Consider the following 18,523-nt stretch of genomic DNA (forward strand, 5'->3'; position numbering starts at 1 on the left):
CAGTTATATCTTGATTTTCATTAGTTTCCATGGGTCTTTTTAATTCTTCTCTCATTTCCTGGTTGACCCACTCATCTTTCAGCAGGATGCCCTTTAACCTCCACGTATTTGAGTTTCTTCCAAAGTTCTTCTTGTGACTGAGTTCTAGTTTCAAAGCATTGTGTGATCTGAAAATATGCAGAAGATAATCCCAGTCATTTGGTAGCAGTTGAGACCTGATTTGTGACCCAGTATTTGGTCTATCCTGGAGAAAGTACCATGTGCACTTGAGAAGAATGTGTATTCAGTTGCATGTGGATGCAAAGTTCTGTATATATCTGTGAAATCCACCTGGTCCAGTGTATCATTTGAAGCTCTTGTGTTTCTTTGGAGATGTTGTGCTTAGAAGATCTGTCATTTGCAGAAAGTGCTGTGTAAAAGTCTCCTACTATTAGTGTATTATTATCTAAGTATGTCTTTACTTTGGTTTTTAATTGATTGATATATTTGGCAGCTCTTACAGTAGGGGCATAAATATTCATGATTGTTAGGTCCTCTTGTTGGATAGACCCTTTAAGTATGACATAGTGTCCCTCTTCATCTCTTACTACAGTCTTTGGGATAAACTTTAATTTATCTGATATGAGGATTGCTACCCCTGCTTTCTTTTGAGGACCATTTGAATGGTAAATTGTTCTTCAACCTTCTATTTTCAGGCTGTAGGTGTCCTTTGGTCTAAAATGAGTCTCTTCTAGACAGCAAATAGATGGGTCTTGCTTTTTTATCCAGTCTGAAACCCTGCGCCTTTTGATGGGATCATTAAACCCATTCACGTTCAGAGTTACTATTGAAAGATATGAATTTAGTGTCATCATAATACCTATTCAGTCCCTGTTTTTGTGGATTGTTTCTTTGGACTTCCTCTTTCTTTTACAGAGTCCCCCTTAACATTTCTTGCAGAGCTGGTTTGTTGGTCACATATTCTTCCAGTTTCTGCCTATTTTGGAAGCTCATTATCTCTCCTTCTATTCTGAATGAAAGCCTTGCTGGATAAAGTATTCTTGGCTGCATGTTCTTCTCATTTAGGACCCTGAATAGATCCTGCCAGCACTGTCTGGCCTGCCACGCCTCTGTGGAGAGGTCTGCTGTTAATCTCATATTTCTCCCCAAATAAGTTAGGGATCTCTTGTCTCTTTGTTGCTTTAAGGATTTTCTCTTTATCTTTGGAATTTGCAAGTTTCACTATTAAATTTTGGGGTGTTGAATAATGGTTCTTATTGATTTTAGGGGGGACCTCTCTATCTTCTGAATCTGAATGCCTGTTTCCCTCCCCAAATTAAGGAAGTTCTCAGCTATGATTTGTTCAAATATCCTTTCCTGCCCTCTGGCCATCTCGGCACCCTCTGGAACCCCAATTATACGTAGATTTTTCCTTCTGAGGCTGTAATTTATTTCCCTTAACCTTTCCTCAGGGTCTTTTAATTGTTTTTCTCTTTTTTTCTCATCATCCTTCCTTGCCATCAACTTGTCTTCTATGTCACTCACTCATTCTTCTACCTCACTAACTCTTCCTTAGGACTTCTAGTTTGGATTCTATCTCATTTAATTGATTTTTAATTTCAGTATGATTAGATGCAAAGTCTGCAGTTATGAAGTCTCTTGAATCCTTTATGCTTTTTTCCAGAGCCACTAGTAGCTTTATAATTGTGCTTCTGAATGGGCTTTCTGACATCATATTGTAATCCAAATTCTGTAACTCTGTGGCAGAGGGTATTGTTTCTGATTCTTTTGTGGTGATTTCTTCGTTCTAGTCATTTTGCTCAGTGCATAGTGGCTGTATGGGCAGGCTGAATCAAGAATATCAACTGCAACCTAAGTAAATTTCACCTTAGATGATTCTGCCAAGGTCAGAGACCAGAAATTGAAAACAAATATCAGAATGAAATAAAACAAAAGGACCACTACAGTGAAAAACAAATTTAAAAACAAAGTAGTAAAAAATAAAAGGCCAGGAATCCCAAAGAAGAGAAAAAAAAAAAAAAAAAAGAACGAAAAGGAGAAGAAAAAAAAGGGGGGTACTGGGATTTTGTGGTGTGATGACGTTGTAGTGGAGGGAGAATGTAGTCTACTTGAAGGGTTTTAGAGGGTTACCCTCTTGTTTCTGATTATTATTATTATTATTATTTTTTTTTTATTTATGGTAGTCACAGAGAGAGAGAGAGAGAAAGGCAGAGACATAGGCAGAGGGAGAAGCAGGCTCCATGCACCGGGAGCCCGATGTGGGATTCGATCCCGGGTCTCCAGGATCGCGCCCTGGGCCAAAGGCAGGCGCTAAACCGCTGTGCCACCCAGGGATCCCTGTTTCTGATTATTAAGTTCTGTATTTTAGAAGATGCTCAGTCTCAAATTTATATAAACCAGAAATACTTGTAGAGAGCCTCATCATTGACCACAAAAACTGAAATGAGATAAAAGACTGGGGCAGAATGGGAATGAGAAATCTCATAGAATGAACCAGCACAGTATAGCACTTGGTTCTGGGTGAATGCGGGTCATGTTTTATAAGGTATTAACTTCTGCCATTGTAGAACAAAATGAGGCAGATAAAACAAAAAACACAAAAGAAACAAAAAAAAACATATCCTGTATATCTCCCAAAATTAAGTTGAGTATGTTGAAGGGAATTTAGAAGTGGAAAATATATCTAGGACTTGTAATTGTAGAAATATGAAAGTCAAAAAGGAAGAATCTTAAAAATTTAGAGGTGGTAAAATATTTTAGTTAAGGTGGGGAAAGAAAAAAAATGGAAATTTACAGTCTGATATATAAATGAGTTGTACTGGAAAAAGGAAGAAAAACAAATAGGAGGGTTACCTTCTGGTTTTATATACTGTAATCCCTCGACTTCCAGCGCTGGTGGGTCAAGAACTTGCTCTTCCCCTGTCCTTCCAGCTGGTCTTCTGGGGGAGGGGCCTGCTGTGCTGATTCTCAGTGTGTGCACCTGGGGGAGCTGCCCTGACCCCTGCCAGGTGCTGTTGACCCCATGAGGCCTCTGTCCCCTGGTGGCCCCGCCTCTCCCAGGCACCCGGTGACACCAGGAGGAGCGACACTGGAGGTGGCCAGGTCTCTGGCCCTGGAGTCAGCTCCCATAGTAACCATCGCAGACTCCCAGTCCGCAGGGGCCTGGGTGCTCCCGGGACGGGGGCACTGATCTGCACAGCTCGGGGGCGCCCGGGGCAGGAGCATCCTCACTCTCCTGTGCCCTCCCGCCTCCGCCTGTCCCGGGGCAGCGCAGGATCCTGGCTGTGTCCGCTGGGCGCCCTGGGCTCCGGGGCCTGCGCTGCCGGAATCTGCTCCCGGGGGGCGGCCTCGAAGGCAGCAGGTGCAGCCCCCTCCTCCGGAGCCGCCGCCTGACCCCCGGCTCCTCCCCGAGGCCCCGCGGGCGCCCCAGGCCTGTTCCGAGATTGGCCCGCGGTGCGCGGCGCAGCCCCGGGGCTCACTTCTCTGCTAGTGACCCCGGGAGACTGGAGGCTCCACCGCCCCTCCTGGGATCCTGCCCGAGTTCCCTGCTAAGCGCGTTTCTGTCCCGGAAGAACCCAGGATTTTTTAAAGCTCCTGCCTCTCTGGGGCTGGGCTTTCTTGTCCCAGAGGGTTTTGCTGCCCGGCCTCAGCCTGGCTCTTCGCGGGGCCCCTCCCCCACTTGATTCTTTTTTATTTTTTATTTTTCCCGCCTTCCTACCTTGTTAGAAGGAAACCCCTTCTCTTTGTAGCGTTCCAGCTGTTCTCTCTTTAAATCTCAGGTCGAATTCGTAGGTTTTTCAGGATGGTTTGAATATTATCTAGGTAAGTTGGTGGGACCAGGTGAGGTGAGGACCCTACTCCACCAGGTGAGGTGAGGACCCTACTCCTCTGCCATCTTTCCCTGCCCCGGATATCAAGAAAATTATTTTTGACAATGACAATAACAACATACAAATGAATTATACAGACAATTAACAGTATATAGATCTTCCCCAATTTAACAAACCCATTGTAAGATGAAAATATACATCATCAATGCATTTAATCCACCGAACCTTCCAAAGATCATAACTTAGTGTATGCTGAGACCATTTATATTAGCCTACAGCTAGGCAAAATCATCTAACACAAAGCCTATTTTTATCGTAAAGTTTTGATTATCTCATAGAATTTGTCAATGCTGTACAGAATGCGAGAAATAGAATAGTTGTATGAGGACAGAATGGTTGTATTTGTGTGGGTTGTTTGCCCCCGTGATCATGTGGACCAGGAAGTGCTACTGCTCAGAATCATGAAAAAGGATGAATCCCACATATTGCTAGCCATGGAAAAGATCAAAATTCAAAATTCCAAGTACAATTTCTACTGAATATGTATTGCTTTCATACCACTGTAAAGTCTAAAAATCCTAAATTGAGCAGTCCTAAATTGAGACCATCTGTATTGGTTAAAATGAAAATCCAGTTAAAGAGGTGAAAGTCAAAGCTGAAGGAATGAATGATAATTTGTTTTTGCTTTTATTTCCCTTGACTCAGGAGACGTATCTAGAAAGATGTTGCTATATCCTATGTCAGAGAAATTACTGCTTATGCTCTCTTCTGAGCTTTTTTTTTTATGGTTTCTGTTCTCACATTTAGGTCTTTAATCCATTTTGAGTTTAGTTTTTTGTAGGATGTAATAAAGTGGTCCTGTTTCATTCTTTTGCATGAAGCCATCCTGTTTTCCCAACACTATTTGTTGAAGATACTGTCTTTTTTCCGATTTTATATTCTTGCCTCCTTTTGTAGATTAATTGGCCATGTAAGTATGTTTTTTTTTTTTCTGGGCTCTTTATTCTGTTCCATTCACCTATATATCTATTTTTGTGCAGATACCAGACTGTTTTAATTGCTACAGTTTTGTAGTATAGTTTGGAATCTGAAATTGTGTTATCTCCAGGTTTGTTTTTCCTTTTCAAGATAGCTTTGGCTATTTTCTCATTACACACACATTTTTGTATCATTCTTGTTCTGTGAAAGCACTGTTGGCATTTTGATAGGGATTACATTGACTCTGTATACTGCTTTGGGTAGTATGGACATTTTAGCAATATTTGTTCTTCCAATCCATGAACATGGAATCTTTCTAGTTATTTGTGTCCTCTTCAATTTCTTTCATCAGTGTTTTATAGTTTTGACAGTACAAGTCTTCCACCTCCTTGCTTAAATTTATTCCTGGATATTGTATTCTTTTTGGTGCAATTGTAATCCCAGGCTAAAAGCAAAATGAGAAAATAAGAGAAAAAAATGAGTGATGAGATAGGAAGCCCAATTAATACACATTTCTCAAAGAAGAGCAGAGAAAATGGATGAGAGGAATTTACACGTAAATATATATGAGGAAGACAAGAAGAACAAGTGGACAAGGAGGAGGGATTTATTAAGAGCTAAATTTTGAAACAGATTTATTTATTTTAAAGATTTTATTTATTTAATTTGACAGAGAGAGAGAGAGCACTCACACAAGTAGGGGGACCAGCAGAGAGAAAGGGAGAAGCAGGCTCTCTACTGAGCAGGGAGCTAGATGCAGGGCTTGATCCCAGGACCCTGGGGTCATAACTTGAATTGAAGGCAGATGCTTAACTGATGGAGCCACCCAGGTGCCATGAAAGGATTGAATCAAAAAATACATATAAATGCATGTTATTTAATTTTAGAACAAAAGTAATAAGGAGAAGAAATCTAAAAGCTTTCAGAGACAAGTGGTTTAGTGAGGGTAGCAGGTGCTTTCTATGGAAGACTCAAGTCAGACTGGCATCAGGACTCACATCAATAATACAGAATGTAGAAGACAACAGAGCAATGCTGTCAAGCTCAGGGGTAAACATGACTTTCACCTTTTCTTCTTATACCTGGCCGAAGATCAGTTGTCTTGAGAGAAGAATAAACACATCTTTGGATATGTAAGGACTCAACAGTTTTAGTTCTTATGCAGCAGAAAGCTGTTGGAGAATAAAATCTGTCAGAACATAGGAAAATGGCTAGGCAGAGGAGCCCCAGATGCAGGCGACAGTGGGTGTGGAGGGCAGGACAGAGAGGTTCCAGTGCTTTCATTGCGTTCTGGAGGATGGTGAACTTCAGGAGGGATAATACTACAGGAGACAAGATGATTGAGCAGCTGGATATAACTGAAAATGTGGTAAGAATCCATACATTGCTTCCCCACAGAGGAAAAAATGCTGACTAAAAACCCAGAAAAACAAACAAAAAGCTGTAAAAATAAGACAAATTCGAGGCTTACTAAAATATGGCATTATTTTGGACCATTGATGGAGTATGAGAAAAGATCATTCATTTCCCCCTAAGTCCTTCCCCCAGGGAGAAGTAGGGGAGAATGGGACTGGGAGGCAGGCAAATGGAGAGTCACCAGTACAGAAGTCAGGGCATATTGCTTGCAGTTGGCAAGTCAAAAACTAGATAAAAAGCATTATCTAGAAAAATTATGTAACTAACTGGAGATCTACTGTTCACGATGGTATAAAGGGCATTTGGAGAGCAGACTGTAGATGGGAGGATAGGGTGGAAGAGGGTTACTTTTAAAACAAAGGCCCCCTATGATATTCGAATTGCCCCCTTTTTTAATTTTTGAAGGACACTTGTAAACCACAGGGAAAACCTAAAATATCAAATCAACCAACAAAACCCCCAAAACAAAACAAAACAAAACAAAACAAAACAACAACAACAAAAAAAACCTTTCAGCTGCCTGAGAAAATGGGCTTGATCTGGCAAGATGAAATTGAGGAACAAATTCATTTAATTACCTTAGCTCAGTCCCCAGTCTCAACTCCACTTGCAGCATGATTTAGGGTCTGTGTGGCAAGAGAGGTGTCTCAGTCTCTACCATACCCTTAAAAGACTGGCCCTAAGCCCCCACCCCCACACTCCAATCAATTCCAGCTAAGTCTCCAAGCAGAAACAATAATCCACTTTCTCCCAGTATACCATCCAGATCAGTACCATCATGCATTACCATTTCAAGTCACTACTGAAGTTCAAGGTTCACAGGCTCTTCATCCCACCCAACTCTTAAATCCTCAGTGGGAGCCCATCACCCATTCCCCTGACTCTCCAACCCCTTCTACAGGCACTCCAATGCTCACATTCCTACCAACAAATCTATGTATGTGTTGATATATCTAAATATTACAACTGTACTTAGGAGGAATAGATGCATTAATAATATAGTATGAATTTGAGTCTAATAGATAATGTCAAACTGTTCCCCAAATTGCCAATTTCCATTGCCACTGGCAGTGGAGGGAGCTGTCAATATTCCACCTCTTCCAAGCACTTGGTATTTTGAGTCTTTGAAATTTACTTGCTCTCAGTTTAGTGTGTAGGAGTATTTCATTGTGGTCTTAATTGGCACAAATAAATACATCAGATAAGATGATCAGTGAGGTTGAGCACTCCAAGAAATTAGAAAGAGACCATGAGCAGTGAGTGGGCTGCTAGAATGATCCCCATGTCTATCTCTGGCATGCACTTAGTGCCAATGGATAAGATACTTTCTTTCTTAGATTTGTAGCTTTCTTGTATGTGATATGCCTAACATATGTGTAACAACAACTTTCTTTGTAGATCTGTGGTGAGAATTACAAATGATACAAATAATGTGGCTGAAGCATAATGGGCACTCCATAAATACTCTTTTAATTATCTTTATTCACTGGGTATTAAAAGCCACCAAAGCATAAGAAGCAGACAGAGCTCCAGGAAACTGCGAGGAAGTAGCAGGGGCCTTGGGCGTCAACTTAAAAAAAAAAAAAATTTATTTATTTATTTATTTATTTAAGAGAGAGAGAGAGAGAGAGAAAGAGAGAGAGAGAGAATGAGCAGAGGGAAAGAACAGAGGGAGAGGAACAAGCAGACTCTGGGCTGAGCATGGAGCCTTATGTGGGTTTTGATTCCATGGCCCTGAGATCTTGACCTAAGCTAAAACCAGGAGTCTGCCCCTCAGCCAACTAAGCCACCCAGGTGTTCTGAGAGTTAACTTTTGAGTGACTCCCTGTGATAGTTTGTATTATTATAAATATTTATGCTTCACTTCCCAAGCAAAAGCCAGTATAGTGCCCTGCTGTATGGATGTTGGGCTTGGCCATGAGATTTATTTTGGCCAATGGAAGCTGAGTGGACATGACCTAAGCCACATCCCAGGGGAGGCTTGGAATGTGTTTGCATTGTTTAGCCTGACTTCTTGTCCTCTAGCCCTCCACCCTGGGAAGAGCATGCCCCTGGTGGCTGCTGCTTCATCAGCTGTGTAAGGCTTTGGAAGCCTCACTGGCTCGTACTATGCCATTTTGATGCCTTGATTCAGCTGTGAATGCCTGTGTTGAGAATTGCTGGCAATGATGACAGTCTGAGACATATCAGAATTTCATTGTGTATAGCAACAATGAAAAATAATAAACATGAAATAGATTTTTCTTTGCAGAGAGGAATTAATATGACAGTAGACAGATATCTAATATTCATCCCTGAAGATGTTAGTGCTTGTTTTCTCAGAAACACGAAACAATAAAACAAAGATCTTTCTGCTTTGAAAAGAGAAAAAAAACAGCTAAAGGAAACAGCATCAATTTAATTATAGTTTTCTCTGTGCTGATGAAACTTACAGGGTGGAAATAAATTCCACAAAACTGGAATATTTAAGCATGGAAAAAAGTTATATCAGAATATAGAACTATTTTCTGAACAGTAGACTTTAGACATTGTCTGGTATAACCCTTTTATCTATTTGTCATGAGGGAAAGGGTTGATCCTTGGTATGAGGTATTCACTTACCCTCCCATCCACCTATCTACTCAGCTATTTGTCTACCCATCCATGGACCCAATCTTTCATTTATTGAACTGATGGCCCAGCGTGTGCCAGATACTGTGCTAGGTGTAGAAGATATTGAGAGGAGTCAGGCATACAGTTGCAGAGCATTGGAGAAAGACACCTGATAGAAAATCCCCAGAGAGTGCTGTAGATGCTGCTGGATATCCAGGCAGGGTTCCTTCTCTGGGAGGCTGGAGCAGAGTGCAGTGTTCCCACATCACGTCCAGACTCTTCGAGACAAGTCTTGTTATTCTTTCATAAGTCCCACAGCAGTTGGCACAGTGGAGCACACAGAGACAGCAGGTGGTTGACATTATGTGGTGCGAAGGTAGTGGACTCTTCTCCCACAGTTACCAAATTTTGGGGATCTGGCTAGCCCAACCTTGTAGCTTTATTCACCTGGCTCCATGTCTTTGCCCAATACCCATGTGGGCAACACTCTAATCTATGCCTGATATCCTCCACTCAGCTATTCCTTTTAAAATGTTTGTCTCTTCTACCTAGTGTTTGAGGCAAAAACAAGCACTATATTCCCTTTTTAGCTTTAGTGTCCTACTTCAACTACCATTCAGACTGGGAAATATCTATTGCCTCTATGTCATCTTGACAATTATATGAGTTAATACACATAAAGCACTAAGAATAGTATCTAGCAAATAGTGAGCTCTCAAAAATGTATTGATATTATTATTGATATTATTATTAGCTAATATATCTTTTTGTGCTTCCATGAAAATTTCTGAATGACTTATCAAAAACTAAATAAATTTGAAACACAGAGAGCTATCTTTCAACTGAGAATTGTCATTTCCAATTCCCTAAGATATGAAAGTCTCAGCTTTACCATCATAGATTAATGATATATTAATTTGTTACTTTTAATGCAATGTTTGAAAAATAGCATCTTATTGCTCTTTTAATTTGAATTTTTTATTGAAAGTGAGACTGCACATTTTTTCAGATTTATTCTTGCATAGCCTATTTGTGTTCTCTTTGTGAACTGCCTGTTTAGGACTTTTGTCCATTTGATCCTTGTGGGATTCTCTCTAATCTCATTGATTTGGTAGAACTTTTTATATATTGTTAATAACTATGGTACCTCAATCTGGTAGGGGTTACTGAAGATATACATATGTTAGCACCATTAGAATGTACATTCAAGATTAGTGCATTTTACTGCATGTTAGTTATAATCCAGTGAAACATTTTTAAAGATAGGAAATGAGACAATACAAACATACCCACAGAAAACTCAGGTATCGCATTTATTACACATAAACACTATAATATGTACAAAGAGCTAACAAAATGAAGAATTTTATCAGGAAACTATAAAAAACGTCTATATGAACATTCTAGAAATAAAAATGCAATAATAACCTATATTAATTAAGAACTCAATAGATGAGTTTCACAACAGATTGGATAGACTTACAACAGAATTAGTAAATTGGAAATCTGGTCAGTAGAAAATAAATAGATTGAAGCATGGAGAGAAAAAAACATGCAAAATACAGTAGAAGAATATGAGACAGATGGAGCATGGTGAAAATATATAACACAGAATTACTGGAGTGCCAGGAGAGGTGAAGAGAATGACATGGGGTAGAAGCTATACTTGAAAAAAATCATGGTTAATATTTTTCCCCAAATGACAAAAAACATCAAGTCACAGTTTCAATAAGCGCTTTAAACTTCAAGCAAAATAAGTGCAATAAATAAACCTATGTTTAAACACATCACAGGAAAAGTGGTGAGAAACAAGACAGAGAGAGTCCTAAAGGCAGCTAGAGAGAAAGGACATGTTACCTTCAAAGGAGGAATGCTTAGATTGAAAACTGACTACTCTTTTCTATTGGCAATGCGGTTGAACTAGATTTTCTTTTTGTACATATTTAAAATGATACGCAGAAAAATAATATGAAGGTATTTGCATTTAGGGGAAACTCCAGATATAGAGGTTATAGCTATATTTCAGGGATGTGGCCCTTTGAAGTTATTTTCCACCTCATCTCAACTTTGCAAATTGTCTGTAGATTTAATCAGGCCTATTTTGCTTTAAAAACAAACAAAAATATGTTCAATCACCTATGTGATTTGTTAGTTTTGGTTCAGAAAACCAGTTGGCTGCTCTCTCAAGTCAGAGCTTTCTAGGGAAAGGAGACCTGTCAAGTTTGACAGCAGCTCATGTGAACAGTAGAATAAGTGCCAGGCTTCAAAGGCAACTATTTTAAAGGGGAAAAAAAAAAAAGCTTAAATGCTTACTAGACAAAAATATTATAAAATGTGAGATGAAAAAAGTGACTTTAAAGATTAAAAAACTTTATTTTTTTTAAAGCAGTTATAGATTAACCAAAAAATTGAGTTGATAGTATAGCAAATTCTATATATACATCTCTCCTTAAACAGTTTCCCTTATTAGCAACATCTTGCATGAGTATGGTACATTTGTTGTAATCAACGAACCAATATTGGTATATATTAATTAAGTCTGTAGTTTATATAAAGTTTCACTCTTTCTGTATGGGTTTTGACAAATGAATAATGTTATATATTACAACTATTATACAGAATAGTTTCATTGCCTTAAAAAATCCTAGTGGTCCATCTATTCATCATCCCCAAATACTTGACAACTACTGATAATTTTTGTTTCTGTAGTTATTACCTCTTCCAGAATGTCAGATACTTGGAATCATACAGTATATGTCGCCTTTTCAGATTGGTTTCTTTCATTTAGCAATATGCGCTTAAGCTCCCATCATGTCATATCATGGCTTGATAGCTCATTATTTTAAATTGTTGACTAATAAATATTCCACTGTATGGATTACCATATTGAAGAATAACTACGTTACTTCTAGGTTTTGGAAATTATAAATATAATTATAAACATTTGCATGCAGTTTGTCCAGGTATGAGTTTTGAACTCAAATGGTAAATACGTGGGAGAGCTGGATTACGTGGTAAGAGCATGTTTAGTTTTATAGGAAACTGGTAAACTATCTTGCAAATTGGTTGTATAATTTTGCATTGTCAGCAGCAGTGAATGAGAATCCTTTTGCTTCTCATTTTTGCCAGCATTTGGTACTTTAACATTTTTTTGGATTTTAGTAATCTTAAGTATTTCATTGTTTCAATGTTGAGCATTGTTTCATATACATATTTGCTACCTGTCTACTTTTGTTAGTGAGATGTCTGTCTAGATTATTTGCCTATTTTTAATAGGGTTGTTTGTTTTGTTGCTGTTAAATTTTTAGAGCACTTTGTATTTTGGGTAAAAGTCCTTTATCAGATATGTTTTTCAAAGATTTTCTCCCAGTCCGTGGCTTAACAGAAGTTTTTATTTTTTATAGAGTCCAATTTAGCATTTTTTTTCTCTTATTAGTCATGAGCCTAAAAACTCATCTCTAAACCAGGAGAACTTTGAATTTCTCGTATGATGCCTTCTAGAAGTTTTATAGTTTGGATTTTAAATCGGGTCTGTGATCCATTTTGATTATTATTGTTATTATTATTATTATTATTGAAGATATAAGGCTTGGAGCTAGACTTATTTATTTATTTAGCATATGGATGTTCACTTCTTCCAACACCATTTGTTGAATAAAGTTGTCTTCTCCATTGAGTTGTCTTTGTTCCATCAAAGACCATTTGACTATATTTGTGTGGCTCTATTTCTGAACTTGCTAATCTGTTTGGTTGATGTATATGTCTGTTTTTCCACCAATACACATAGTCTCATTTGCCTAAGCTTTATAGTAAGTCTTAAAGTTGGGTACTGTACATTTGCCAAGTTTGTTCTTCTCCTTCAGTATTGTGTTATTTTGAATCTTTTGTCTCTCCATATAAACTTTGGAATCAGTTTGTCAATATGTATTATGTAATGTGTTGGGACTTTTATTAGGATTGCTTTGAATTACTAGATCAAGTTGGGAAGAATTAGCATCCTAACAATATCAAGTCTTCCTTTCCATGAACATAGATTATCCCTCCACTTATAAAGATATTCTTTGATTTATTTCATGACAGTTTCGTCATTTCCCACATACAGATTCCTTACATAGTGTTTTTCCTTATATTTATACCAAATTATTTATTTTTGGGGGTATAATATAAATGGTATTAAAAAATTTCAAACTCCAGTTGTTCAACACTGATATGTAGGAAAGCAATTGAATTTGTATATTAACCATGCATCCTACAAACTTTCTATATTCACTTAGTTTCAGGAATTTTTTATTGAGTTTTGGGGATTTTCTACATAGATAATCATGTCATCTGCCAACAAAGACAGTTTTATTCTTCTTAATTTGTATTCCTTTTCCTTTCCTTTCTTCTTTGTCTTATTGCATTAGCTACCAGTCTTAGGTAGATGTTTCTCAACATTAAGTATAATGCTATGAGTAGGTTTTTAGTTTTATTTTGTTTTGTTTTGCTTTTTTTTAGATTTTCTTAATCAGACTGAAGGAGTTTCCTCAAAGTAAGAAGTTAGGCTTTTGTTGTTGTTGTTTATTTGCTTGTTTGTTTTTATCACAAAAGAGTGTTATGGTTTCAAAAAAGCTTTTCTAAGATATGATCACATGGTTTTCTTTAGCCCATTGCTATTATGGATTGCATTAATTGATGTTTTTGAATGTTGACCATCCTCCCATACATAGAGTAAATCCTACTTGGTTGAGGTGTATAATTTTGTTTATACATTGTTAAATTTGATTTGTTAGTATTTTGTTGAGAATTTTATTGAATTTATGTTTATGAAAACTTTCTTATAAGATCTCTATCTGGTTTCAGTACTAATGACCTTATAGCTTCTATGTTTTTGGAAGATATAGCAGAGAATTTGTATTATTTCTTCCTTTAATGTTTGGTAGAATTCATAAATAGAACCATCTGGGCCTGGCACTGTCTTTTATGGAAGTTTAGTAATATTGATTCAATTTTTTAATATATATAGGCTTATTCACATTATATATATATAAATATATATAAATTATATATATACACATACATTTTTTATTGAATATGGATAAGTTGTACCTTTCAATGATTTGACTTATTTCATTTGTTATCAAATTTATAATTAATCATAATATTCCTTTACTATCCTTTTAATATCCATGGGATCAGTAGTAATAGCTTCTCTTTCATTTCTCATATTACTAATTTATGTGTTCTCTTTCCACTACTCCCTTAGATAGCCTAGTTAGAAGCTTGTCTATTTCTTTTTTGAGAAAACAGATTTTGATTATATTGATTTTTCTCTATTATTTCCAATTCTCAATTCCTCGATTTCTGCCCTGATTTTATTATTTATTTTCTTATACTTGCTTTAGGTTTACATTGCTCTTATTTTCTATAGTTTCCTAATGTGGAAAATTAGATTACAGATTTTAGGGTTTTTTTTTTCCTTTTCTAATACATACCTTTAATGCCAATAATTTCTTTTTAAGAACTTTTTTCCACAAATTTTGATAAGCTGCATTTTCATTTTCATGCTGCATGAATTTCAATTCCAATTTTCATTTTTGATGAGCTGCATTTCATTTTCACATTTTCAAAATATTTAGTTCAAAATATTTTAAAGCTTCTCTTGAGACATCTTCTTTAACTCATGTGTTTAGAAGTGTGTTGTTTAATCTCCAAGTATTTTGAGATTTTCCAGCTATCTATGCCATTATTGATTCCTAATTTAATTTCATTATGGTCTAAGAGCAGACATTGTATGATATAATTCTTTTGAATTTGTTAAGGTGTGTGTTTTATATCTCAACATATGATCTATCTTGAAGAATGTTCCACTTGAGCTGTAGAAGAATGTGTATTCTGTGTTGAATGAAATGTATAAATGTCAATTAGATCCAGTAGATCAATAGTGCTGTTCAGTTCAATTATGTCCTTACTGATTTTCTGTCTGCTGGATCTGTCAGTTAATGATGGAAGGATGCTGGGGTCTTGAACTGCAACAGCAGATTTTCTCTTTCTTTCTGCAGTTCTATCAACTTTTCACCCAGAAATTTTGATGCTCTATTGTCAAGTATATAGTTGCTAAGAATTATTATGTATTCTTGGAGAATTAATCTTTTTATCATTATGTGATGCTTCTCTTCATGACAATTTTCTGTTCTGAAGTCTACTCTGTCTGAAATTAATATAGCTACTCTAGCATTCTTTTGATTAGTGTTAGCTTGGTATAGCTAACTCTAACCCTTTACTTTTAATTTATTTGTGTCTTCTTATTTAAATTAGGTTTCTTACAGACAATATACAACTGCGTTTTCAAAAAGATTTCTCTTTGGAAATTTTTTCATTTGTACATTCAGAATATTTATATTTAAAGTAATTATTGACATAGTTTGCCTACCATCTCTGTTTTTATTTGTTGCCCTTATTCTATGTTTCTATTTTTGTCTTCTATTCTTTTTCCGGCATTTTAGGTTTTAAATTGAGGATTTTTATTGTTCCATTTATTTCTTCTCTTGCCATATAAATTATGTTTATTAAATTTTGTTTTACTGGTTTCTCTAAGGTTTTTAATTAGAATTACAACTAATCCAAGTTGACTTTCAAATAAAATTGAACTGCTTCCTAGGCAGTACAGGTAACTTATAACAGAGCATCCCCAATGCCTTTCTGCCTTCTCCTATGACACTGCTGTCATTCATCTCACTTACCTATAAGCTATCATCACCCAATATATTATTGCTATTGTTATTTGTAACAGTTACCTATTAGACCAGTTAAGAATAAGAAAAATAATGGATTTTATTTTAACCTACCTTTTCTAAAATTATTTAGTCCTATATATAAATTCATATTTCTGACCTATATGATTTTCCTTTTTTCAAAGAATTTCTTTTAACATTTCTTGCAAGGCATAACTATTGGTGACATATTGTCTAGCTTTTTCTAAAGGTATGTTTATTTCTTCTTCACATTTAAAGGATAATTTTACTGGGTTTTGAGTTTTGGATTGGTGTCCTTTTTTCTTTTGATAACTTTAAATATTTCACTCTATTCCTTTTTTGCTTCCATGGTTTTTGGAGAGAGGATCGATGTAATCCTTATTTTTGGTCCTCTGTAGGTAACGTGTTTCCCCCAACTCTCCTGGCTTCTTTCAAGATCTCTTTGTGTGTGAATGGTTTTGTTGTTGTTTTTGTTTTTCAGTTGGAATATGATGACCTGGGTATGTTATTGGCTTATTTCTGGAATTTTTCCTGCTTGATGTTCTCTGATCTTCCTGGATTTGTGGTTTCTTGCCTGCCATTGATTCTGGAGAATTCCCTGCCAGCATTACTAAAAACATTTATTTTGCTCCTTTTTTTTTTTCTGCTTCTGGTATCCCTATCATGCAATGTCACACCTTTTTTTTTTTAATTTATTTTTTATTGGTGTTCAATTTACTAACATACAGAATAACCCCCAGTGCCCGTCACCCATTCACTCCCACCCCCCACCCTCCTCCCCTTCCACCACCCCTAGTTCGTTTCCCAGAGTTAGCAGTCTTTACGTTCTGTCTCCCTTTCTGATATTTCCCACACATTTCTTCCCCCTTCCCTTATATTCTAATAATGTCACACCTTTTGCGATTGTCTCACAGTTCTTCGATATTCTGATCCTTCCCCCCTCCCCCATTCTTTATTTCTCTTTGTCTATCAGCCTGAGAAGTTCCTCTGACACATTTTCAAGCTCACTGGTTCTTTCCTCAACCCAGTGCAGTCTACTACTATAGCATTCAGTTTGTCCCAATTGAGTTCCTTTCAGGAAATGCTGTGTTGGAATCTTGAGAGAATGGGCAACGCTGAACTGGTAATGTGAAGACTGGAAATGTCATATTACCACAGTTGACTGTGCAAATTAGCCACAGAAGGAACTTGTATGTAGAAAGGGAGATTGAAGCAGTTATGAAGACTCAAGGGGAAGAAAAGGAAGAGAAATCATGAAACACCAGGACCAATAGAGCCATCTTGCAATCAGAGGGGGATCTAGCTTGATGGCAAAATCAATGCACCAACAACAGAAAGGTGAGAAAAAATGGTTCCCTGTAGACTTCTCTGAGTTGGCCAATTAATCCTGAAGATCATTCTATCAACAGATTTCCTGTTTTATAAGCTAATAAATCTCTTTATTCTATAAGCTATTTTGGTTGGATTTTCCCATTACTTAGAGACTATAGCATCACATCTGATTCAAAGAGAGTAGTTTTCATTCTATGTGACCATTTTATTATTTTTTAATTTTTTTTCACACAAAAGTCTTTTTATTTCTCCCAACAGAGACATTCAAAGGCAGAACCATTTCCTTTTCATAATAAAGCAATTCTCAATTAGCAATCAAGTTATATTTTTTTTAAGCCAAAATGGTGTTAACCCTATGGAACATGTGACCAAAAATAATTAAAGGCCCATGGGTGATATCTACAAGTACTACTACTAGACATAGATTACTTACAAAAAGAGCAATTTTCAATAGAAAAACTGAACATTTCCCTTGGGAAACAAATTTAATCTTTTATGGTTAAACAAGTGGGGCAAAGGACCAGATTTTCTACAAGTGCAATAGAACTGAGGCAAAAGGCTTCCCTGGAGGCCTGAAGAGGACAAGGATGAGATCTTTTTGATGGTTTTATGATGGCAATTATAACCTGCTAGCTATCTGAACTTTATGAAAAAGATGTTCAATGAAAAGACTATATCACACAAACCACTTACTTTTTTCAGTTGCCCAACAACAAAATTTGAAAACAAGAAATCCATAGCATTGAATCATTTTCATAAAACGCTTGAACAAGCTACATTAAGAAATGCTACAATAGAGCAGCTTACTGGTATACTATGGTACTCTGCACTACTACAAAAATAGTTGTGAAAACCTTATTTTGCTCAATGTAAGGATAATGTTTTACTTTTTGCAAGCCATGTATCTCTCGGTTACATTCTCTCAGTTGATTACATTCCAAATAGCTTTTAGATAATCCGGTCTGACATTTTTATACTGAAGGTAATAAGCATGCTCCCACACATCGATCCCCAGTATTGGAATAAGACCTGTTGTTCCTTGCAGGGGATCCTGGTTAAAGCAAGCAGCAATCTGCAAGCGTCCCTGCTCCTTATTGAAACCAAGCCAACCCCAACCTGAGCCTTGGACACCGCCCGGATACAGTGCTCAACTTCTCCTTAAATTTGTCGAAGGAACCAAAATCACGTTTGATGCTTCCAGCAATTCCCCTTTTGGTTCTCCACCACCCGTAGGGCTCAGGTTTGTCCAGAAGGTGGAATGATTGCTATGACCTCCTCCATTGAACTTGAGCCCAGGCTGAAGAGCTATCTGAGCTGTAACGTCACCCTTCCCCAGCGCCTCCAGATACTTCTCCTCGCGTAGGTGGCGTGGTGCTTGCTGTGGTGCAGCTGCATGATCTGGGCGTTGATGTGAGGCTCCAGGGCGCCGTAATCTACGGCAGGGCAGGTCGGGGAGGCTGTGCTTCTGCCTGCCGGGACCCCGGACGCCCCAGCGCCTGCACCAGCGTCCTCCTGCTCGTAGTCGGCGTTCGGAGACGCAGGGTCGCGCCCACCGCCAGCCGGACACTCCATGTGACCATTTTATTGAGTGACAGCATTTTCTCCTTAGATGCTTGGTGGGGAGATTTCTTCTATCCTGAG

The 18,523-nt window shown here is 37.4% G+C and overlaps 1 pseudogene; it reads right to left on the minus strand.

Moving 5' to 3' along the window:
* Window positions 1-17,099: 17,099 nt before the first annotated feature.
* LOC140612086 (superoxide dismutase [Mn], mitochondrial pseudogene) lies at window positions 17,100-18,277 on the minus strand (annotated as a pseudogene).
* Between the last annotated feature and the right edge of the window lie 246 nt (window positions 18,278-18,523).

Source organism: Canis lupus, chromosome 20, assembly GCF_048164855.1.
Source record: "Canis lupus baileyi chromosome 20, mCanLup2.hap1, whole genome shotgun sequence".
NCBI lineage: Eukaryota > Metazoa > Chordata > Mammalia > Carnivora > Canidae > Canis > Canis lupus.